The sequence below is a fragment of the Danio aesculapii genome, chromosome 14 (assembly GCF_903798145.1).
Source record: "Danio aesculapii chromosome 14, fDanAes4.1, whole genome shotgun sequence".
NCBI lineage: Eukaryota > Metazoa > Chordata > Actinopteri > Cypriniformes > Danionidae > Danio > Danio aesculapii.
In genome coordinates, this window is record NC_079448.1 from 26,642,769 (window position 1) to 26,667,834 (window position 25,066).

Here is a 25,066-nt window from a genome sequence, read left to right on the forward strand (position 1 = left end):
GCAAATTGGTAGTCTGAGTTAAATTAGCCCAATCTTAAGTCTGTATGACAGTCCGGCGCAAAGTTATGAGGTTTGAACATGAAGTTTGGTCCAATGTTTTCCAAAATTTCCGGGACAGTTTTTAGAAAACCGTACGTCGGATCAGTTGGAAAAGATATAGCAACCTGAAGCAGACCAGTTTGGAGGTTTGGTGTTAAATTTGGTGGTTGTAGTATGAGCGGTCTAGGTGGAGATGCATATAGAAATTAGTCTCAGAAGAAGAAGAAGTTTATGTAGTATAACAGTATGTTGGCTTTCTCAAGCCACCATAGTCAATTAATATTATCTTGAACATCCTATTGATATGTCATGCAACCAATCATTACTTACAACACTTTCACCTTGTGAGAAGTTTGTAGAGTGCCTTTGCAATGGCAAGCAATATTTTGCTGATGAGGAACAAGAATAAAGTGGCCTGCCTTTGCTGGCAGATTTATCTACTTCGGAGAAGGCTTTATGCTCTCACAAGGGAAAAGAAAAGGGACATACATACTGGATTAGGGGAGGTTCTGCCCAGTTTAATATCAGCTCCACCATCTGTGACTGGTCAATTTCATATTGATTCAATCAGCATGCCTTGCTTTAAACATTTAATATAAAAAAGAGATCCACGGTGTGGGCATGACGGAAAGCTGCAGTATCCTCGGCCCGCTGGTTCTGAGGATATGCTTTTCTCAGAGGTCCTTAGATAGAAATGATTGAAGCCTTATAACAAAAAAAGAGATGAAAAATGTATATATCGTCAGGCTTGCAAAGGCATCTGCAACAAAATATGAAATTCATGAGAGACAGTTTTCAATGTCAAGCCGGACATAATTTGCCATGCATTTTGAAGAAACATGGCTTAAAAAAATGTAGACAGAGGGAGGGGGAGAGAAATAGGAATGAAAAGAAGAACGAAGACAGCTCGAGAGCCACAAATATGTTGCAAAGATGTATTCAACAATTACCAAACCAAATAAGCCCTTTCTGAACATGCTTTCTGAGGCACGCTGGGTCTGTGTAACATTAAACATGCAGCTTCAGCAGGCTTTTGGCTGTATTGCACAAGCACATTTGCTTAATTAACTGCTGTGGTATTAGTCTACAGCATTATTTTCCATCTTTACCACAGCTCTAGGGGGCCATATTACACAGATTTAGGAGGCACATTCATTTTTTGGCTCCAGAAAGACAAAGCGAAAACAATGCGAGCTTTCCTGAGGTTTTTTCAGTGCTATTTTGTGCCAACAGATCTGTAACAACTGCAAGACTCCATTCCGTCCATATGATTAACTCAGAATTAGATATCAAGCAGCAGACATTAAAGTTTCATGCAGCTCATGTGAAATGAGATCTGCTGACAGTATAAATATCCTTAAAAGCACATTCACTGAAGATCTAGACATCTCTTAATGTAGAAGACACACGTAAAATGCCCCATCCTGCTCTCTGTAGTTTATTTCCCAGATGTGCACCCTGTGCCCTATTTGTGTGTGCCCTGGTGGCCTTGACATGAAGGGTGAAAATGTTCATCTGAAGACACCTGGTTCTCATCAGGACTGGTGTCCCAATGGAGCTCCTCATCCTGACCTGTCCAACACCTTCCCACAGGACCCCCTGTCCCACATGCAGAGATGCAGAAAGAGCAGTGAGGGGAAATGATGTCAACTGGTAGATTGATGCAATTTTTATTAGATGACAGATACTCATGTATTTCCTTTTGACTTTTCTTTGTTGTTTTCAAATCCACAGTCAATACCATTACACAATCTTTATAATCTGGGTTATAATGTATTCCAAAATACATTTAACACCTATGTATGCAATCTCTTCTGTTGCTTGCATTTACTCTGTTATGTAATGTACTGTAGGTGACTTTTTTTTAGCAAACGTTAAAAAAACGTTTTTTTTTTTGTTTTTTTTTGCTGAAACAGTGTTCTTAAATCCCCAAGATTAATAAAATGTAAGGCAACCACCAACATTTTTAGAGTCAAAACCTATAGGTTATATGAACTGAAATTATTGGTCTGTGTCTGAAACTGAACATTATTTACAAAATTTTTACTTTTAATTCCAACATAGGCTCATTCTGAAAACGTAGCCCTATATATATTTCTGGAAATTGCGAATTATGTAGCCAGAGCTATGTATGGCTGCATTTCATCTTTAAAACTAACCCTACGGAGCGGTATGACGACGTTCCTTTTCTCGCTTACCAGCTGCCCGCTTACCTCTATATGAACGGCATTTCCGATGTTACCCGTTTGTCCGGTAGCTCGACATGTATGTCAACAAACTTGGGATGCAGAGTGGAATTAACCACGACAACGGGGTTTGAGTCCGGTGAAAAATGGTTCCAGAAAGCAGGTAAGACAAAAACAAAAGCTAAAAAATTAAGTGAACAAGTAAATAACAGGGTGAGAATGAGGTAAAATATGAAAAACGTGGTAAAAATCAGGGGGCTTTTCTTTTACTGAATTGCTTTTAAAACACTGTCGGTTGGGTTTAGGGAAGGGGTGGGCTGGTCAATCAGTTCTTTTTAAAACACTATTGGTTGGGTTTAGGGAAGGGGTGGGCTGGTCAATCAGTTCTTTTTAAAACACTATTGGTTGGGTTTAGGGAAGGGGTGGGGTGGTTGGGGGGATCGTTCGGTTGGTCAGTCAGAAAAAGTCTGATTTATACTTCTGCATCAAGCACATGTGTATGCTCCGGTGCAGCCTTCGTGTGGTCGCATTCCCCTTGCCGTGGCTGGCGTGCACCTCTCAAACACTGTAACTACAGCTTGCAACGATGTGTAGCGCACGCTCTGTGATTGGTCGGCTTGGTAGCTGTGACAACTGTAAGTGGTGCTGAGAGCTGCAAGCTCGATGGAGCGAGTGTTTACAAGTGTCGAGTCCCATAAAGGAGCTCCAGCTGCAATGTTTTGTTTTGTGTTTACCTCATGATTAAAGTTGTTGCACATACGCCGGTTCCCGCCTCTGAATAAGTGAGTTTTAGCTACTTGTACATTAAGGTAGCATTCAGAATAAAACAAAACACCCGCAAAGAAACTCAACACAGAGGAATGTAAAACCCACTGCCCCCTGGTGTTTCGGAAGAGTTATTGCAGAGCAACACAAACAGCGTGCAGAAGTATAAATGCACAACTGCGTGCAATGCAGGTCCTGTGGGCCATGACGATCAACGCAGAAGTATAAACCAGCCTTAAGTCAGCCAGTAGACAGCAGCCTCTGGTGGATTTACATGAGAACAGCTGGCATGAATGGCATTCGCGAGAGAAATTTGAGTTCTGAAAAAGTGTACACAGCGGCCTCTGGTAGATTCGTGAAAACAAAAACTGAAAAAAAGTAGCTCCTGGGAAGTATTTTGATCTCTCTAGAAATGTATGTAGGGATACGTAATCAGACTGAGCCTGGGTTGTGTAATTCACAGGCTTGGCAAATAGTCTTGAATAATAAACTAGATGCTCAGATACTGATGCTGTGTTTTAATTTACAAATAATATTACAATAAGACTCGTAGTCACTTAATTGCTGTACAATAAAAAAGATAATATCTTGGGAAAATGTGCAAATGTCCTTGAGTTCTTTTGCTCAGCTGTTGTTTGAGAAATCCCCATTTAACTCAACTGAATGGCCAGAGGTTACGTATGTTCAGCTTTCTGTTCGAAATAACATTTCCTCAGCAATTTTCCTTACTAAGCTTGCCCCTGCCAAATTAGAACCAACAATTATTGATTACAATAAGACAGAGGATTGTGCACGCCATGTGTACCCCATGTAATGTGATGCTTTGGGAACTGCCAATTAGACACCAGGGATGTCTTCTTTAGATGAGAGGAAACAAGCCTAGCCACAATAGATCAGCAATTTGCCATCACCACTGTTCAGGCCTCAAACCCATGGCTTACTTTCTAGTAATTACACACTTAAAAACTAACAAAATGTTCTAATGTAACAATGTACTTTGCCCAATTTTCCAGTGTAGTATTTAGATAAACCCTGTCATATGTTCTTGAGATTTCCCAGAGACACACTCATTAAAGATCGCTAAACTAAAAACCGACCTGAAAGCAGGACGATTGGAAAATCTGAAAAACTCTATATGAGAATAGCAGTAGGTTACCACAGCTGTCTTGGCTTCTTCTGTGAATTAGAGAGACCAAAAAAGGTACCAAAATGTAAATCTCCAGTTCTGCTAATATGCTTGGACGTTCTGAAGGTACAGTACGACCCCCCTGATGTCGGGACAGGACCACTTTAATTGGCGGGCTTCTTCTGAGGTTGAGCATAAGGATTTTAACTGGAGTTCTCTAAGCTCTGGACCATGACCAGTGGTCTTTGCTAACAGGCTCTCAAAGGAGCTCCTACTGCTTTTCATACTTGTATGATCTTAATAAATTGGCTGGGACAAGTGAAGCTTCAGCCTCCGTATGGGAAAGAAGCACCTGACGGTAAGATTATTGGAAAACCTGGTGGATGATGGGAAAGCCATGTCTAATAGTAAAATATGTTTTATAACCATCACTTTTTTCTAGTCATGGTAGCTTTGAACTAGACAGGGAGTAAGGTGAAGTAAATCATCACACTATGGCTCATCCTTTGTAATTTGGCACCACAGCATATTAAAAAGTTGAGCTAGCCCAAAAATGCCGGACTCTGCTTTACGTTCAGCTCATCAAAATGTCCTGCATGAGTTATAGTTCCCAAACACCAAGAGAGCATTTCTGCTTTTACTCAAACTCTGAAGAGAAGCCATGTTTCAGTCAAGTTTGTTTTTAATAATATAAACAACATGGCTGCCTCGTGGCAATGACAACACCTCCTCCATGGCCTCTGATGTGTCAACTTTCTAGAACATCAAAAGTACTGGAACAGGATCATGCCTGAATAATTACATCTTTTTATAGCCTTGAAATAAGTCCCTGCACCCCTTTGGAAAACTGCTGATCGTCAATAGGAGGTTTGTCCTGACAATGTATATCTTCATATAATTGAAGCGCCTTACCATATGTTTGCTCTCCTTTCAAGAAAGGGACAGTCTTTGGTGTCAACTGGGGCTTGTGCAGCATCTGTGAGCCATTACATCTGCCCAATCCAGCAGGCAGGTTAATTAAGATTTGACAGGTAATCAAGCTGCCGGAAGCCAATTAAAGCTGCCTGATCTGGCCTGCTGTCGATGCTCATGCTTCCAGGCCTTACTCTTTTAAACAGATCAATTGTTTGAAGAATTGGATCAAGCAGTGGTCTAAACCTTAATGTCATGGCTTCACAGTTACTGTTAACAGTGACATTGTGCGATGGAACATTGCAGGTGGAAAGGTCAAAGTGGGAAGGTGGCAAAATGTTGGCAGGGAGAAAGTGTCTGCAAGTCGTCCCCCATGGTCACTTGGCTCACTCACAACCAAAATCTGGGCAGAGACTGAATGGCATCTGTGCCCATGCTGCCAAAGGTTTATGCTGACAGCACATATGAATAAACAGTGACCCAGAGGCATGCATGTGACTGAAAAGGGTCCGATTAGCAGGTGAGTAGAGGCGTGAATGGGATTTAATGATGGTGCCAAAAAGCATCCAAGAAATATAAAAATTCTTTCATTCAAAATTCTTTGGGGAAAATATGAAACAAAAGGAAGGATACAGAATTAAATTACAGAATTATCTATTTGTTTTCTCACGCAGCTATTTGGTGTCAAGAAAATAACAGATATGAATGTTTTTTTTAACAACACTAGCTTGAGATAATATAATTTAACACTCCAATTAATAAGAAATAAAGGACTAAACTTAAAGATGGTGAACTGTTGGTCTTTGTGTGCTCTGATCCAAGAGAATTGAATGAGGCAAGGGGGATTTTTGTAGTCTTTAGAGCACTGGATTACAAGGAGCTATCTGCAGGAGCCATTGACATGATAGTGGGTGGCCAAAAGAGCAACAGCCTGTGGTGTAGTATGTATCTTGGCATCCTGCCTTAGTCTTCACTAACAGCACAGAGGTCCTGGATTAGATTTACTCAGGTAATCTTTATAAATTTGACAGAATGAAGAAATTAAGCTCCCCTCCCTTAACCCTTGTTTATCAGAGAGACTCAGACAGCAAGTCTCAATCTCTTCTCTCTGAGGACTACCTAGCGGAGGTCTGGCACTGTTATTCGGCTCGTGGCAGTCACCCCAGGGGGCAGAAAACTGAGTAGCAAAACAAGCTGTCCAATCCAAGCAAAGTGCTCTATAAGCACCTGGAAGTACAGGAGCATGCTAGTCAAGGCTCATTAAAGGAATACTTTAGTCCTTTCAGAGTAGAACATAGCAAGGCAAAGCCTGTCAGTCTGAAGGAGTCTGATGATAAAACACGCTTTGATTGGTCTGATTTCAGTCTGAAAGAGAAACGGAAATACAATGTTTCTTAGCAAATAGGAGCCTAGAGAGGCAAGTAAACATGGCGATCTGGATCATGAATCACATCATTTGGTGACTTTTCCTTCCTGGATATTTTCTTAAGCATATCTGTTCAGTACAACCTCCAATGCCATACTTTTTTGATACCGGAATGATGCGATGAGTTGGCAAGAACGTTTGTCTATTTGGCATACAGCACTGCAAGTGGTCTGGCACTTCAGACTGCACATCAAGACCACAAACTCCACGAACAAGGTGTTTAAGTTCAGTAAACACATTGAGGATATCGTATCAAATGCAACCATCTCATTAAGCTTCTATGCAGTTTGGTTGACATAGAGAAACATTTGCATAAACAATATGGTGACTAAAACCATTTGCCAGAAAAACAAGTGTGTGAAATGTGGTAATTCTAAATTTTCAAACATGCCAAGTGGCAAGATTTTATCAAGATGCTCACATCCAAAAGCCACATTTTCTGCAGAATCTGATGCACATATTGCCATATTAATGGCCTGTAAATTATGCAAACATGGTAACAAACAAATGGAGAGCCTCATTAACACATCTAATTGTCCTAAATAGAAATTTCTATGCCTTCACTTCACAGAAGCTTTATTTGAAAGAAGTAGAAGTGGAGCGCCAGCTTTATTTTTTAATCATCATAATAAGTCATAATTATTCCTTTGATGGGCGCAACTAGGGATTTATCTAAAAATGTACAATTGATGTAAAAGTTCCAGTTGCAAATCAGCTTCTATGCTTGCTTTAGTTTCCTGCTCCTCTCGCTGAATTGAACTCCTGTAGAGACTTTCACTGAACTCCCTTCAGGAGCGTGTGGCTGCTTTCCCTACCTTCCATGCTGTTTGAATTAGAGCTGACGTCAACACATCTCTGGGCTCTCCTCCTGCTCATTAGACCAGTGCTAAAGGTAAATACATCGATTTATAAAAGAAAGGTACCTTCAGTTCATCAGCCAAAGTTTCAATACACCCTGCAATTATTTAGAGCCAACACCTCAAGTCTTGTCACCCAATCAAACAGAAAGTATCCAACAACTATTCAAACGAGCACAAAAAGATGCTGACCTAGTGATAATTAATGGGCACAAGCTCACATAATTATTATATACCAACCTAACATTTTGTATTGATTTGTTTAGAGTTTTTGCAACAGAGTTCAGCACCTGTTTTATGTTTGAGAACTGCATTTTCCACCACTGGGGAACTCATCAGAGGTTTTTTTTTTTGATTGTCTGATTGTCTTACAGACCAGAACAAGAGATTTTCATAATGCAAGAAGTGACAGAGAAAATATTGAAAAAGCCCTTGTGACAGCTGCCGGAAACATTGCCAGTAGATGGAGACTGGTTTTGATGAGCGGCACTCTGGGCCTAGAAACCACAGCTAGGCACTGGGCAAACAGGAAATGACAGGCAAATTTGAGAGGTTGACGTGTAAAAGACAGGATCTTGCGCTTTAATCAACTGTTATCTCTTTCTTTGAGGGAATGTCAGGGCTGTATTTAAATGATGGAATTGTGCAATGAAATGAACAATCTATTTTGATGACATTTGCGTGCTGTAAATATATCATTGCTTGTTGCACAACTAGTAGAAACACTCACCTAAAATTCAAGTGTACCACACAAAGGCTGCTGTAAACACAGCAGGATTTGGGCAATTTCACCAGGACAGTAAATCAGTCCTGACAGAGTTTTGCAGCAGCAATCTAGTGTTTCAGCCAAGAGGAAGCTGAAACGCAATGAGAGGTGAGGGGCTTGTAATAGCAGGGTTTGAATGAACATCGTCCGTTATTAATTTTAAGCTGTTTACACAGAGCAGCTCAATGTTTGTACAAGCTCTATCTAGCAATTAATAAATCAGATTCAAGGTTTTAGAGGGAAGGCAGTGAGCAATAGAGAAGTTGGCAGTGAGTATGTTCAGAGTTTGTTCTCTAAAGAAAAGTAATAAGGCCCAGAATTTAAAGTTCACAAGTAATTACCTCTCTGAAACACCGGGCCGGTTTGTTGTTGAATTCTGATGGACTGTTTAGGAATAGGTTAGAAGACTAACCGTCTAACTAGTAGACTATGACTACGTTTACATGGACATCGGTACTTGAATTATTAGCCTTAATCTGAATAAACAATAATATGACTAAGGTGTTTACATGAGTTGCTTTTTGAATGTTACTTTCATGATCCCGTTTTACATGTTATAGCACATAGATCGATAATCCACATTTCCTCCAGAGTTTCATGTAATTTTGCGTGTTTCATTTTTAATTTGTCCACTTTAAAAGCAGTTTGGCACTTTCATTACATTCAGGAACATTTCATGCATGCCCCCATGACAATTGAGATATTGAATGCGAATATGAACTGCTGGAAGAGCGTTGTTTTAATGGAATATGACACCGCACACCATATGGGGGACAAAAAACTCAGCATTTCGCGATGCAAGTGTCTGTGCTCCTTTACTGACTTGGTAGGTGCAGAGAATAGTGTCAAAGAGCCGTGTGTATGGAATATCCTGTCACAAAATGCGACAAGTATCCTACACGACGATAATAGTTTGATTGCTGTGTTTACATGCCTGTTCTACACTTCAATAATGTGACTAAAATCGGCATACTCCACATTTAATTTGATTTCTGTTTAGTTTGATTATGATATTAATCAGGTTAAATTAATCAAAAAGTGCTGTTTACATGGTAGACTATTGATCAGAGTATTGTCTTAATCATATTAAAATCGGATTATTGGTGTCCATGTTAACGTACTCTATGTGAACTAGTTGTGTAAAGTAATACAGGCTGTGCTGATACACTCATGCCCTTGTCATGTATTTGTCTCTATTCAGCTTGTAAGACATGCACTGATATAGATTATCAGGCAAAGTATTGTGCAAACATTATAGTCTCCAGCCCATGAATCACTTGAACAGGTTTCCATCGTGAATTCAGAGCTACAGCATTGGGCTTCCCATTTCATCAAGTTGCTCCCAGACACCTGTTCCTAATCACCATCAAAAGAATAACTTAGATGTGGCGACGTGTTAATATTTTAGTAAAATAGCACTCCACCTTGCAGCACAAGTATCACTATGCTTGGGAAATAAGGTATGTGATGGATGTTGATGAATTTATCAGTTACACTTTACTGAGTGAAAGCAGAGAACAGGCTCCAGCTCTTCATCTTTTGATCCCTCTTACAGTGAGATGGACAGGCCAATCAAGAGGCATTGTAGCAGACTTTGAACGACAAGGCCAGTTGCGTGATTCAAATTAAATAACAACAAGAAAAGCAATTGAGATTGGTGAATGGTGAGGTTTGCATCAAAACCATCAAAAGAGTTTCAAGAAGGGATAAATTAAGGAATTTGGAGGAATATGCAAATCTTTAAACCCACCACTCAGTGAAGCGCTTTGAACTATTGCGACTCTAAACTGAATGAAATGCAATAAGATTTTTTTTCTCCATCCTTTGGATACTCTATTTATAATCTCAACTGGATGTGGCTGGACAAACCGCCAAAGCAGGATTTACTTCTTTGTAACACACTGAAAACTTCATTAAAATGTGAGAGGGCACTGCGAAATAACAAATCCTCCAAAGGAAACAGATCTGGGCCTCCACCCTATCATATCAAAGCCTCTGTGGTGCTTTTCCACTGAGCGCTTCATAATGAGCTGCGTCATTGTTTCTAAACTGCTCAATGTTTCCGCGAGACCTCAAAGTGTCCAAAATCTGTTATCTTTTTTAATTCCATGCGTCACATGCCAATGTTTAATCACAATGATGTTCAAGAGGCAAAACAGAGATTAAATGAAAGGGTGGTGGTCTTGGCGGGAGGGAAGAAGGGCTGGTGAAGGATTAGTTTGTGGGGTGTTTGCATGTGCTTCAACCTAGTCCACAGATGTTCTGTATTGTACAAGAAATGAGAACCACCTGCTCAATCAAAATGCACGAATGCTCAGTTTTTCAATACCCTCTTGAAATATTTGGATAATTTCTTTTATGTCTGAAATAAAGCAGTGAGAACAAAAACACAGCACTTTCTGATGGTTCGTGAAGTATGTCTCTTTTAGTCAAGAAATGGATTGCTGATCGACCTGGTCTGCATTAGTTCCAGTCATTTTGAAACGATCACCATGCATTATCCACGCCAGACTACCTCTGATGAGTATTGTGTGATCAAAAAGGCAGGATTTAAAAATGGAAGAGGCAGTCAATGTGTCTGTACAGTCCAACCTAACAAGATCTGTTTGCCTGCAAACCAATTTGGCATAATGGTAGTCTAATTTGGCTCCACTGCCAAATAAATATTCCCTAAATAATTATACATCTAGAAAAGGTTAAAAAAGAGGTCTGGGGAGATGCAAGATGATGCACTCTATCAGAAATAGGACTGATGGGTCCTGTCATATGCATTTAGCTAGGGAACATCTGCATACCAGCTGTGGAAGACCATATATGGGTCCCATTGAGTGTGCCTACACCAAAGAACACCCCCTGAGGTGGAGAAAGAGAGATGGACAGAGCTGCAGAGTCTAGGATTGGCCAGCTTGAGTTATCAGAAGTGACAGGACCAGCATACCTCTAAGCTCTCTCAATTAAGCATGAGGCGGGATCAGAGCTCTCAGTTTCTCACTCTGGGCACTGGATCAGGGAGATAAGACTGTACAGTAGCCAGTGTACTGTAGAATACTATGTAAAAATGACAGAGTCAAGTGAAGCCTGAGGACTCAGGTATAACTAATTACATTTTGTCATGGAGAAGTGACAGATACTCCATTGAATGGGAACCTCTGAATTAGGATTATAAATGATGATGTTAGAGAATGTTAGAGGCACAGTTTTAAAAAATGAGAGTACTACGGGGTGAAAAGGAAATAAAGAATATCGTGAGGTACAGCTGTGAACAGAGGTGTTAGTTTACCCCTTCACCGAAGTCGCTTTAACGTCACCCTTGGGGAACCACATAGTTTGGGAGCGTGTTGTTTTAGGCAGAGCTCCCAAACATGTTACTCACTATATATGGAAGTTGCCCTAAAGTTTTCAGTGAAGGGTTAACTAATAATCTCATGGTCTCATAAAAACAGTCTCATGCACTAAAGCTATCTGCACTCTATAGTAATATACTCATGATAATGCATGAGCTGAGAGCTCTGGGTGAGAAAAAGAAAAACCGACACATTGGGTCTGATGAATGTGTAAGTACAATGCTTAAGGGAGCAAAGATCCTGCAGGACAAATATTTCAACTGCATTTCACTTCATATACATGTCTAGTAGAGTTTCACAACCACCAAAGAAATAAAATGTATGGTTTCTTTCAACACATCCTGCATAATGCAGCTGTTTTTAATAAAATCAACACCTAAGCGCTTGGTTAAGCACCAAATCCTTTCCGTTTGGATTAACCTTTATCATAAAGGGATTCAGAAATTCCAGCAAACAAAAACTGATGAGTTAACCCCAAAAAACAACTGAGAGCAGCTAATCTGAGTTGGCGTCTTTACTGATAGTCGAGCTGCTTGGAAGTGTAGCTCTTTTATGGCAATTCCAAAATCCTAAAATCAAAGTAATACTCATTCTTTTGATGTCCGCCACACAGATGCAAATTCTAAACACCACCATATGAGTCAACTGCAAATAGAGTCGTAAACATCACTCATATTTTTCATATTTTGGTGCCTTCTTATATGTCGTCACCCAGACTCGGTGGCAACACTGAAACAGGCTCTTATAAAAGGCAAATAAAATTCAAAGAGGTTGAAGCTCCCCTGTAGTCCCTTACCCTCCTACTGTTGTGTGAATAAGTGAGGAGCTCGGAACGAGGTCCTGCTTTTAACACAACGCTTTCAGATCAAAGGCCGCAGCAGAGCAGCTGTGAGTTTCTTTAACCCTGTGTGCTCAGGCCTGACCCATCCAACACTGACATGTGACTCATCTATCCGATCTGGGAATGAGATGACTCCTGGAAGAGCATCTAAAACCTTCACCCCTGAGGTCAAGGGTCAAAGGCACTTTGAAGCAATCAACGAGAGTCTCCATTCGTGGGAGTCCTGCTTTGGCACGTTCAATCAAGCTTGTCTGGATGGAATTAGGTGGCATGGGATTGCAGGAACCACAGTGGGGTTTGTGTCCGGATTGATTAAACGGGGGTCAAAGGAGGTGTTTGACAAGACAAAGTGGCTCCGATCTCTACTCTACAACCTAGCCAATGCAAGTACCTTCATACAGGTGGGGTGCTACCTCTGGGTGGTCCTCTACTTCACCTAAATTCCACCGCTGTTGCCTCAGGTGCTATAGTGAGTTATTTTAGTAAGAAATGCCAGATATTAGCACCCAGCTCCCATTATTTTGTAAATTATTACCCCATAAAAGTAGGTACCCAGTGACAGCTGAAAGCGAACATTTGTTTTCGACTACGTTTTAGGGGCCATATGTTTCTCATTCACTGATACACACTCAAGAGCATTTCAACATTAAAAAAAAGTCCTAACACAAATATTTCATCACGAACCTGGCATGTTTTGCAACAGACCTGGAACAGAGACTAATGTCGGCATACCAGAGAAAACCTCACAAAACACGCAGAGCCCAATGGAGTGAAGAAAAAAAACCTCGAAAGAAAGAAAAATGGAACCATCCGTTGAAAATTTTGAATTACATATCCATTTTACAGTGAGAGGTCCCACTAGGTTTACCAGAGGGCCATTCAGGCCAGCGGCGCTTGTGGCCAATCACACTGTAAGAGCAGAGAATGGGGCTCTGTATCACTCACGGAAATGGGCTGTCTCTGTCTTTACGCTCACACCTAACAAATCAACCGCTCTTGGAGGTTTATCCCAGTTCTCTTCTGACCGCTGTTCAGATGTGGCGTCGTGGGCAGGATTTAGGGAGGTCAGACACTCAGCCACAGCACGGTGTGAACAAGCGGCAGCTGCTGCGACGTGAGTGATGCTGGGAGCTTCTGGACAAGGTGTTTAGGACTCAACGTCGCCTGCTCACACACACACACACAGTTCTGAATGAAACATTAAGCCACGTGCTGCCGTCTCCCCGTGCTGAAAGGGGATTTCAGGACTTTGAGCAAGGTAGACACTGTCTCCATTTAATCCTCATGACACACATGAAACTCACAGACTGACATACAAATATGTTCAATCTGGTTTGTGGGAAAGACCCAACTGATCACCACCAACAAAACAAGAACAACTGCTGGCCTGTTTACAGGAATGGAAATAAACACCACATAATTGAGCAAGCATAGTTTATGTATCAAAATAGGTCACAGATTTTGTCCATTTTTAAAGTATCATTTTCATGGAATGTGCAGCATGCAGAAAGAGGAAAAGGAATTTGGACTGTTCTCACTTTTTCCTTTCTCTTAAATGACCTCTTGAAAGATCAATATGTTTAATTACAGATAAAACACGGAAGAAAGAGCTGTTGGATTTTCTTGTGTTTCTTTTTCAAACACCTGGCAATTAAATCCACTAGTATCTGTTATTAAATTACTCTCGGGATTCATCTCAGTCTCATTAAAGCCTGGTCGGGGTAAAAACGGGTACTGATCTATTAAAAATCCACTCACCATGGAGAATAAAAGAGGCAAGTGGCACGTCCAAATAATTATGACAACAATAATAATCTGCTTAATACTCCACACAGTGAAAGGAGACAAATCAATTTCCATGTCTTATCTTTTTATTAAGAGATAAAAGATGCAGGAAGCATTAGCCGTGTAGAGGCTGGGCCGAAGTGATTAGGAGGGATTTAATAGGAGTAAGCCAACCACATACTTCCAAGAACAACTGATTAAGGTCATTAAAATTCTAATTAAGAGAGGGATGTACAACCACACAAGACGATTCCGGTTGATTCTCTTTGGACCGTGTTTTGATGGGTTCACCAAGATGTGTTGGGCGGCATAGGGAAGACGAGCTTAAAAAAAAAAGATCTTCCTGTTCTCCTGCATCTGGAAAGCTAATTATTTAAGCCCAGCTGTCATTAAAAGCATGTTTGCTTGTCAAAAGCGGTTGATCAGCAAGTCCCAGAGGCGCACTGACACACTGATACAGACAGCACCTCTGCTGCTGTAAAATTGTGTAGGCTGTAAGTTCGCTCAGAAACATCTAAGAGGTGGTCACCTGGAGAAGTAAGTAGCAGAAAAAGTGGAGATGGGAAGTAAATTGTTGTTCCAGAGGCTAAATGAAGGGGACCAGGATGTATCGGAGGTCGCTGATGGGATGCGGCTGTTAACTGTCAGCCAGTCGGCAGCTGGTATATGTGGAGAAATCCGCAAACTATCTAAGCTGGATGTGTCACCACAATGTCAAACAATTTCAGCACATCTCATAATCTGTCTGCCTGCACTTGAGCGTCAGAGGCAGATGACAACACGTGGTCAATTTATCAGCCTGTAAAGCTGTAACTACGCTGAAACTAAAACAACCGTATAAGCAGTTTGCTACTGAAATCCAACTAATACTTTTGTAAAATGTAATTTTTCTGTTGCACTGAACCATTACCAAAATTCAATTCTGCACCAAAACTGAAACCAAAAATTCTGGATGCACTTTGTTTATTATTATTTATTAAATAATTTAATTTAGCACATTGGTCAATACAGCAACAATCTCGCCTTTGTATGACGCAATGCAATATTTCATTAATAATGATTTCACCAATATTTTAATAATAATATTTTCCAACAATATTTTAATAATAATAATTTCACTAACATTTTAATTATAATATTTTCACAAACACTTTAATAAGATTTTTTACAAACGTTTAAATAATATTTTTCATAAATAGTTTAATAATAATATTTTCACTAACATTTTAATAATACCATTTTCACTAATATTTTAATAATAATATTTTCACTAATATTTTAATAATAATATTTTACACAAATATTTTAATTGTAATATATTTCACTAATATTTTAATTGTAATAATATTTCACTAATATTTTAATAATAATATTTTCACTAATATTTTAATAATAATATTTTTCACTAACATTTTAATAATAATATTTTCTCTAATATTTTAATAATAATATTTTCACTAATATTTTAATAATATTTTTCACTAATATTTTAATAATAATATTTTCACTAATATTTTAATAATAATATTTTTCACAAATATTTTAATAATAATATTTTTCACTAACATTTTAATAATAATATTTTCTCTAATATTTTAATAATACTATTTTCACTAATATTTTAATAATATTTTTCACTAATATTTTAATAATAATATTTTCACTAATAATTTAATAATAATATTTTTCGCTAATATTTTAATAATATTATTTTTCACCTATAGTTTAATAATAATATTTTTTCACTAATATTTTAATAATAATTTTTTCACTAATATTTTAATAATAACATTTTTCACTAATATTTTAATAATAGTATTTTTCCCAAATAGTTTAATAATAATATTTTTACTAATATTTTAATAATAATATTTTTCACTAATATTTTAATAATAATATTTTCACTAATATTTTAATAATAATATTTTTCACTAATATTTTAATAATAATATTTTCACTAATATTTTAATAATAATATTTTTCACTAATATTTTAATAATAATTTGTTCACTAATATTTTAATAATAGTATTTTTCCCAAATAGTTTAATGATAATATTTTTACTAACATGTTAATAATAATATTTTCACTAATATTTTAATAATAACATTTTTCACTAATATTTTAATAATAACATTTTTCAATAACATTCACTTTAGTTTGTAAATGCAATTTTCTTACAATAATTTTTGCTTTATGAATATTTGATGTGTCCGTACTCACTATAGTCATTTTTTAGACACTAGTTGGCCATACATCAGCACCATAATGCCTAGATTACAAAAAATGAATATTTCAAAAACAACTTTCAAAGAAAAATATTACTTACACTAAGCTTTAACTGCGATTATTTAGGGATGTATTTAATATACAACAAAACGTCATTGCTTATAAGTTCATCAATCGTTGACCACGTGGCATCAACATCATGACAAAATTAAGTTGCACTGGCAAGAATAATGTAGCACAATGTTACCATTTATTATCTTGAAGTTGAACCCTGAACATTTCAACCCTTGACCAATAGCACCTCTCATCACTGTTCACCATAGCCTTAAGCAGCCATTATAAAAATATTTGACCAAACATAATAAATTTTTCCTGAGAATCATACAAGAACAGGCAAGTACAGAGAGCAGACCATTAGCAGCATCTCCGTTTGTTCTCCAACGTGCAAATACCAGAAGGGGTCGGTAGTGACAGGTCGCCCGGTGATGCTCAGTTATGCTTGTGTTTGGACTGAGAGGTCAAAGGTCACCCGACTCACTCACAGGCGTTCGTCAGGCAGCCGTTAGCACAGCTTCAAAGCTCCTCCTGCCCTATTATCTCCCTGTGTCAGTCAAGTGTCAGTTTCAGCACTTCTCATTAAGCCGGGAAGCTGATTTACTCACGGTATAAAAACAGAGAAACCAATTTATCTCCGCTTATTGGCTCAACTCATGCTGGGTACTTAAACACAGATACGAACCTGATAGAAATAAAAGTGAAACTTCATAATCAGCATTTGATTTTAGTGAACTGACTTGAAACTTAAAACTGAATAAATCTAGTGAAACAGGTACATAATTTCAGATAAAAATAATAATAGTAATTCAATGGCTCATTCGGAAAATGTTCAGCTACATACAATTCTGGAGAGTGTCAAATACGTCCCAGGAGGTACATTTTTTGCATATTTTGTTTTCGCAAATCCACCAGAGGCCGCTGTGTACACTTTTTGAGATCTCAAATTTCTCTCACGAGTGCCATTCGCACCTGCTGTTCTCGCATAAATCCACCAGAGGCCACTGTCAACTGACTGAATAACTGACTGACCATTCAACTGACCCACCCTCCTTATCTAAACCCAACCAATAGTGTTTGAAAATGCAATTCAGAAAAAGAAAAGACACATGTTCAGATTTTATCACATTCTCATCCTGTTTTGGCTTCTATTTTTGTCTTACCCGTTTCTGGAATCGGTATTCACTGGACTTAAACCCCATTGTCAACTCCTCTCAGCGTCTCAAGTCTGCCGACGAAACACGGCGAGCTACTGGACAAACTGAAAACAGCGATAAAGCTGTCCATACAAGGACAAGTGGTCAGCTGGTAAGTGCGAAAACGAATGGTGTGATACCACCCCATATCATTCATTTTAAAGACAAAATGCAGGCATACGTACTTCTGGCTACATAATTTGCGATCTCCAGAAATGGGTTACCTTTTCAGAATGACCCATGTTGCAATACATACTGTATAAATTAGCTAAATTCACAGCAACAATAAAATATTGTAATTAAAATGTTACAATTATAAGCATTTTTAATAAAGTTACTATGTCTTTTATTATTCATTTAAAATATTAATTTGAATAATTATGTTATTATTTGTCATAAAAATAATGTAAATCTTCCTCCCAGAACTTTTTAAAAATAGAATGAAGCTTATTTTAACAGTGTCATGCTTTTCTTCAAATTTTAATTGAATTTGACATGAATTAGTATGAGTGATTTAACCATATTATATAAATAATTTATAATTAATTCATTCATATTTACAGATCGTACAGTGTAATTAATTAAATGCAAAACAAATAATATTATTGTGTCTTATGATGCACTTGTGTATTTGTGAAAAAAGCCAAGGTTATCCATTTTTTTTTATTTTATGCCACAAATTATTAGAATATTAAGTTAAGATCATCTTCTATGGAAGTCATTTTTTTTAAATTTCCTTTAATAAATATATCTAAACTTAATTTTGGGGTAGTAATATGCATTGCTAAGATTTGGAATTTGGAAAACTTTAAAGGCAATTTTCTCAATATATATATATTTTTTTGAACCCTCAGTTTCCATACTTTCAATATTTAGTATCTCAGTCAAATTCTGTCCAATCCTAACACACCATACATCAATGGAAAGCTTAGTTGTCGTATTTATTTTCAGGAATTGACACTTGAGACTGGTTTTGTGATCCAGTGTTACAAATGTCATATTTGTTATAAATCTCACTTTTTCCAAATCTGTTATCTTAAATACAAATGTTTAATTGTCGTGTTGAGGATGAGAAAGGATCTAGCATACACATGCCATTAACTAAACAAAGAACAATCCTGGTAATCCTCTCCATACTTCCTCAGACAAAGGCTCCAGAGATCACATCAAAACTAGATTACAAAACAACATAAATGAGTCCAGGAGACATAATTCCATCATAAAAAGCTTTAGTAAATGTTCAAAGACAGATTGTCTGGTAAACACAGCCTGTTGTCAAACTATGCAACTTCTGGCATTCTGTCTTGAGTGAATCAGCTGTCTTTTACTGGTAATAAAGCATGCTGGATACGAGAAAGGTCTTCTTCAGAGCCAAGTTTGACACTCAAAGCTTTTACGGCATCCCAACAAGAACCGTAGATCTCATCTGATACCAGTCGATTCATACTGATCTGAGAAACATCTGTTGTGAAGTTCAAAAGACTGACACTCACAGGCATACTTTATGTCCTTAATAAAGCTTGAAGATAATACAGCTAGCTAATGATTGACTGCCAACCCTGGTTAACAGCGGGAATCCAACAATCTCCTAAAACCAAACACAAGTGAAAGTTCTTTCCTATTTATTTATTTTTAGTCCTCACAATGTCTCCCTTTAAAGGTAGTCTCTGACAAATCAAATAGCCATCACGTATATTTATCACATAGTTATTGTGTATGTATAGTTAATCTCTGATTTAGAGCTTTGATGTAATTAAATTATGAAATTGAATTGCATCCAAAGTGTTGTGGCAGTACACCAAGAATGAGTGTATTGGTGTTTGTGAAAAAATACCCTAAAATTCAGCTTTGTATTCTGAAATTTTATCATTAGTATTAATATTAGTAGCAGCAGCAGCAGTAGTTGTAATATTTTAAGAAACAAATATTTCTTTGTTGGCTTGTTATTTAGGCAGTTATTTAGGTATTTTGCCAAATGACCTAAATATTTGTGATTTTTTACAATAATAATAATAATAATAATAATAATAATAATAATAATAATAATAATAATAATAATAATAATAATAATAATAATAATAACAAAAACAACAACTTCACATGCTTTAATTACATTTATTTTAATTTCATTTCATTTGAATTAATGGCTACTTTATATATAGCTTCATGAAGTTAATGTTCCCATAATGCTTCAAATATTTATTTTATTATTATTATTATTATTATTATTATTATTATTATTATTATTATTATTATTATTATTATTATTATTATTTATAAATATAATAACAACAAATATATTTATTTGTTGGTTTGTTATTTAGGTATTTTACCAAGGACTATGACCTAAAATATTTGTCATTTTTTTACAATATTATTTTTATTATTATCATCATCATCATCATCATCATCATCATCATTATTATTATTAATAATAATAATAATAATAATAATAATAATAACAACAAGAACAACAACAATTCACATGCTTTATATTAATTTAATAGCTACAGTATATATGTCATGGATTGGTCAGGCTCTCACGACCCCCACTCACGAAGATCACCATCACCTGACTTCTAATGAGCACACAGCTGCATCACATTCACGAGCACCAGATAAAAGCACAGCACTCCAGTCGCTCATTGTCCGGGCTCGTCTCGACGAAAGCGGACAACTGAGCGACCACTCAGCGTAGTCATCCTCAGCTAAAACAAACGATTTACTTACCTGTTCTCTTTGTATTCCTCCTAGTCTTCCTGGTCCTCCCGAATCGTCCTGTCTTCCAGTCCTTCCAAGTCTGTGTCATCCTCTGTCAGCTGTATCTGGTGTGTGCTGTCCATCCTCGTGTATTCCTGTTACCCAGCCACGGAGGAAAAGACCCCAACATCATTCCTGATCCTCCTGGCTATCCTTCATGTGCTCCTTGTTGTCATTTAATAAACACCCTAACGTTTCCTTACCTCTGTCTCCTGTCCGCTTCATAACAGAAGCCCGGACCTTTAACGACGACAACATGAGCACCCCCGATCACCTTCAAGAGCTGGTGGACCAGTTGAAGCGGATTCTACAGCCACCAGCTCCACTTTCCAACGCACCACCAGCACCGAGCACTTCCGCCTCCACAGTTTCTTCTTCGGCCCTTCCTTCCAGTCCCATGGCCCGACCAGCGCCCTACTCAGGCGGAGCGGGGGAGTGCAATGGTTTTCTGTTACAATGTTCCCTCATATTCGAAATGCAACCTTCTCTATATCCCACAGATAAGTCGAAGATCGCCTACATCGTATCTCTACTCTCTGGACCTGCACTTAAATGGGCTGAGACGATTTGGAACCAAGCCGGGCCGGTCATGAATTCCATCACTACCTTCACGGAGTATTTCAAAGAGGTGTTTGGACGTTCTGATGGGGAAGTAGCCGCTGGAGAGCAGCTGTATCATCTAAAGCAAGGTACTCTATCTACACAGGAATATGCTCTCCGGTTTCGCACTCTAGCAGCTGCAAGTGGATGGAATGAGAGATCGTTGTTGACCACGTACCGGCTCGGCTTGGAACCCACGCTCCGAATCCAACTGGCCACATTAGATGATACAATGGGTCTGGAGAGATTCATCCAACATTCTCTCCGATGTTCCGATCGTCTCCGTTCCTATCAACAGGACACCATCACCCCCTCGTCTGCACTCCTCCAATCGCCTGAGTCAACAGCCTCTCCAGAACCAGAACCCATGATAATAGAGTCTGGAAGACTGACATCAGCGGAACGACAGAGGAGGCTGACCCGGGGTCTGTGTCTATACTGCGGTGTCAGTGGACACACCCGTATGGAGTGTCCCCTTCGTCCCATTCGGACTTCAGTGAGTGTATTCAGTACGAATATTGAACAATGTAAACCACTTACTACCACCGTACAAATAACTACTGCCTCTATTTCTCTCCTTGTCACAGCCCTCATCGACTCCGGGTCAGCAGGGAACTTCATCTCCCAATCCCTCTGTCGTCAACTCCACCTCCGTACTGAGGCGTCCTCGCATATATACCAGATACAACCGATAACCCAGTGCACTCGATCTTCGACCCGTATCCATCGACAATGCGAAGACATCCTTCTTCAAGTGGGGTTGTTACATCAAGAGAGGATTCAATTTCTGGTTCTGGAGGGTGCAAATATGGACATCATTCTAGGGCGCCCGTGGCTGGTGAAGCACGATCCCATCATCTCTTGGGGCACAGGAGAGATAAAGAAATGGGGATCTGGATGTACACCTGCCTGTTTTCCAAATCTCCCTCTTCAAGGTCGGAACCCCATTTCTTTGTTTGCAACATCGGTCGAGAGCCCTCCTGAGAAGCAGTCTATCCACATTCCTAAGGAGTACAGCTCCTTTCATGATGTCTTCTGCCCCAAGAGAGCTTCCCAGCTACCGCCGCATCGGCCATGGGACTGCGCGATCGACCTAGTTCCAGATGCCCAGTTGCCAAGAGGTAGGATCTACCCGCTCTCGCTTCCAGAGAATCAGGCAATGGAAGATTACATAAGGGAGGCTCTGAGTCAGGGGTACATACGTCACTCAAAATCACCAGCCGCCTCAAGCTTCTTCTTTGTGGCCAAGAAGGACGGAGGGCTGCGTCCATGCATCGACTACAGGGTCCTAAATAACGGTACAGTAAAATACCGATATCCCCTTCCTCTGGTACCAGCCGCTTTGGAACAGCTCCGAGAAGCTAAAGTCTTCACTAAATTGGACCTCCGCAGCGCGTATAATCTGATAAGAATACGTGAGGGGGACCAATGGAAGACAGCATTCGTGACCCCTACTGGCCACTATGAATATGAGGTCATGCCTTACGGTCTGGTCAACGCCCCCTCCGTATTCCAAAACTTCATTCATGAAGTCCTCCGGGAGTTTCTTCACCACTGTGTAATAGTGTACATAGATGACATCCTCATTTACTCCCGGAGTGAGGCCGAACATCGCCAACACGTTGCGGAGGTCCTACACACATTGAGAGAACATCACCTCTACCTCAAAGCGGAGAAATGCTCATTCCACCAGAAGTCGATTCATTTCTTGGGATACATCATTGACCAAACCGGTATACGTATGGATGGGAAGAAAATTGAGGCTGTTCTATCCTGGTCAGAACCCACTTCCATTAAGGAGCTCCAGAGGTTTCTTGGGTTTGCTAACTTTTATAGACGGTTTATCAAGGACTACAGCAGGATTACATCACCTCTCACTAATCTCCTCAAGGGTAAACCCAAAGGACTGGAGTGGACCAAAGAAGCAGCCGCAGCCTTCCGCCTTCTTAAGAAGGAGTTCACAAGGGCCCCACTCCTGACTCATCCTGACCCAAATCTTCCTTTCGTGGTGGAAGTGGACGCATCCACCACCGGCGTCGGGGCAGTATTATCTCAACATCATGATACACCGCCCCGACTGCATCCCTGTGCCTATTTCTCTCGGAAGTTGAGCCCGGCGGAGCAGAATTACAGCATAGGAGACAGGGAGCTTCTAGCAATCAAGCTAGCCTTGGAGGAGTGGCGTCACTGGTTGGAGGGAGCCAAACATCCGTTCCAGGTGATCACAGATCACAAAAACCTCCAATACATCAAAGAGGCCAAGAGACTATGTCCACGTAAGGCCAGATGGTCACTTTTCTTCTCACGTTTTGATTTCTCCATTTCCTATCGTCCAGGACCCAAGAATCTAAGAGCAGACGCTCTCTCTCGTTTACACGAGCATCACGATCATGAAGAACTCCCAACGAAGATTCTTCCCGAACACATCTCCATTTGTCCGATCACCTGGAACGCTCCTCCAGTCGTTGCCACTCCGGAAGCCCCTGCTCCGCCGGGATGCCCTCCTCATCGGCAGTTCATACCACCTGAACACCGGGTAGATCTGATCCACTCCTTACATACCTCGCTAGGCACTGGACATCCAGGGATCAACAATACTCTCTCGCTAGTATCCCAACGCTTCTGGTGGCCAAACATGGCAAGGGATGTGAGGCAATATGTTCAGGGCTGTAAGGACTGTGCCCAATCCAAGAGCCCACGTCATCTACCCGCTGGAAAGCTCCATCCCTTGCCGATTCCGAACCGTCCCTGGTCACACCTAGGAGTGGACTTTATCACTGACCTCCCTTCGTCAGAAGGTAATACCTGTATTCTAGTCATAGTAGATAGATTCTCAAAGTTTGTCAAACTAATCCCTCTGAAAGGTCTTCCCACAGCCTTTGAAACTGCCGACAATATCTTTAATCAAGTCTTCAGGTCATTTGGTATTCCAGAAGATATTGTGTCGGACAGAGGTCCACAGTTCATCTCACGTCTATGGAAAGCCTTCTTCAAGCTCCTAGGTGTGGCCGTCAGCCTCTCTTCTGGATATCATCCCCAAACCAACGGGCAGACAGAGAGGAAGATTCAGGAGGTGGGACGGTTCCTGAGGACCTTCTGCAGTGGTCACCAGAACTCCTGGAGCCAGTATTTGGGCTGGGCAGAATATGCCCAAAATTCACTGCGGCAACCCTCCACCGGACTCACGCCATTCCAGTGCGTCCTGGGCTTCCAACCACCGCTCTTTCCCTGGGATGGCGAACCATCTGATGTCCCCGCAGTGGATCACTGGTTCCGGGAGAGCGAGAGAGTCTGGGACGAGGCTCATCAACATCTGCAGAGGGCAGTCCGTCGAAGCAAGGTAACCGCCGATAGGAGAAGGTCTGAAGAACCCAGATACACACCCGGACAAAAGGTGTGGCTATCCACCCGGGACATACGCATGCGACTGCCCTCTCGCAAGTTAAGTCCCCGATTTGTTGGTCCCTTCACCATCGTGGAACAGGTTAACCCCGTCACCTACAAACTACAATTACCCTCTCACTACCGTATTCACCCTACATTCCACGTATCACTCCTGAAACCCTATCACGATCCTGTTCTTCCCTCCACAGAGCCTGACCACGAAGAGGAACCCCCTCCTCCACTGCTCCTAGAAGAAGGAGCCGTCTACGCAGTGAAGGAGATCTTGCGTTCCCGACGTCGTGGTGGCCAGTTGGAGTACCTGGTGGACTGGGAAGGGTACGGCCCCGAAGAAAGGACATGGGTTCCCAGAGCTGATATTCTCGATCCTAGTCTCATGGTGGAGTTTCATGAGAGCCACCCTGAGTTCCCAGCGCCTAGAGGCAGAGGGAGACCACCACGGCGTCGGAGGTGTCGGCCCTCAGGAGCGGGCCCTGGGGAGGGGGGTACTGTCATGGATTGGTCAGGCTCTCACGACCCCCACTCACGAAGATCACCATCACCTGACTTCTAATGAGCACACAGCTGCATCACATTCACGAGCACCAGATAAAAGCACAGCACTCCAGTCGCTCATTGTCCGGGCTCGTCTCGACGAAAGCGGACAACTGAGCGACCACTCAGCGTAGTCATCCTCAGCTAAAACAAACGATTTACTTACCTGTTCTCTTTGTATTCCTCCTAGTCTTCCTGGTCCTCCCGAATCGTCCTGTCTTCCAGTCCTTCCAAGTCTGTGTCA

At 40.2% G+C, this 25,066-nt stretch overlaps 1 protein-coding gene across 1 annotated transcript in view; it reads right to left on the reverse strand.

Moving 5' to 3' along the window:
• The window catches only part of slit3 (slit homolog 3 (Drosophila)), a 261,693-nt gene that overhangs the window by 169,119 nt on the left and 67,508 nt on the right, over nucleotides 1-25,066 (reverse strand). The gene's annotated exons all lie outside the window — the stretch shown is intronic.